Here is a 1,288-nt window from a genome sequence, read left to right as displayed (position 1 = left end):
TTTTTAGTAGAGATGGGGTCTTGCTCTTTCTTGCTCAGGCTGTTCTTGAACTCCTGAGCTCAAGCGATTCACCTGCCTCAGCCTCCCAGAGTGTTAGGATTACAAGTGTGAGACAACTCGCCTGGCATTAGAAAGGCTATTTTGAGGGGAGGTGGCGCATGATGGCAGACAGGAGGGATATTTAGCTCAGCTCTCCTGGAAGAACAGGTGAGAGTGAGTGGGCTAGATCATTCCCAGCATGGAGTATTGGTGTGGAGTGGCAGTTTGGGGTGTGCAGAGAGGTGGCAGATTGCTGCATTTGGAGTGTAATCTGGAGCTGCGGAGACTGCCTGGAAAAGTTCTGCCTCATGGCTGCAGTGGCTGTGAGCAGCAGTGGGGCACCCAGCCCCACCATGGAGGATTGTAGTTCCCAGTTCATGGGGAAACTAGGTATTGTGTGGAAAGATTGATGAAGTGTGGACTCCCGAGTGGAATTAGGTGGCCAGAGTGGGGTGCCATCTGGTACAGCACTATTGGGGTTAGGTGGAGGGAGAGACACTCAGGTGGGAAAGATCCTGGATGGGAAGAGGCCATTGTTTTGGAATTTGGGAGATGGCAGTTGCCTCAGGTACCTTTCCACTAGGGCCAGGCTCAGTGATTTGAATCTCAGAAGCAGACAGTCGTCCTACACTCAGAACTGGCCCAGGATATCTGCACTTCATAGGAACTGTTGCAGGGAGAATTTATGAAACCTGTCTGTGAAGATTTTTTGAGATTGGTGGAATCAGCAGTTTGGCAGGGTCTAGGTACCAAGTGGATATTCAGGCAAACACAAAGAACAATTTAAGCCTGGGAACCACTCATGGCGCCACCTGGTGTCCAGAAAGTATATTGCAACACAAATACATTCCTCCTAAAGTTGATCCCTACGGCATATATATAGTCTCGTGTTTTTATATATACATATATATAAATAATTTTGTTGCCTTCTTTTCTCTCTTTGCTAATTTAAAAAAAAATTTTCCCTTTTTTCTTTCTTGTAGGTGTTATTGTTAAAATTTGTTTTAATTATTTTTTTTCTCTGCTTTCCTTTTTTTTTATTTTTTTGGACAGAGTCTCACTGTGTCGTCCTTGGTGGAGTACTGTGGTGTTGTAGCTCATGGCAACCTCTACTTGGGCTGAGCAGTTCTCTTGCCTCAGCCTCCCAGATAGCTTGGGGCTACAGGTGCCCTCCATAACACTCAGCTGTTTTTTGGTTGTGGTTGTCATTGTTGTTTGGCAGGCCCTTGGCCAGGTTCAAGCCTGCCAG

Source organism: Otolemur garnettii, unplaced genomic scaffold, assembly GCF_000181295.1.
Source record: "Otolemur garnettii isolate 467f Iridium unplaced genomic scaffold, OtoGar3 scaffold00006, whole genome shotgun sequence".
Taxonomy (NCBI): Eukaryota; Metazoa; Chordata; class Mammalia; order Primates; family Galagidae; genus Otolemur; species Otolemur garnettii.
The sequence above is the reverse complement of the archived record's forward strand: the minus strand, read 5'-3'. Positions refer to the sequence as shown.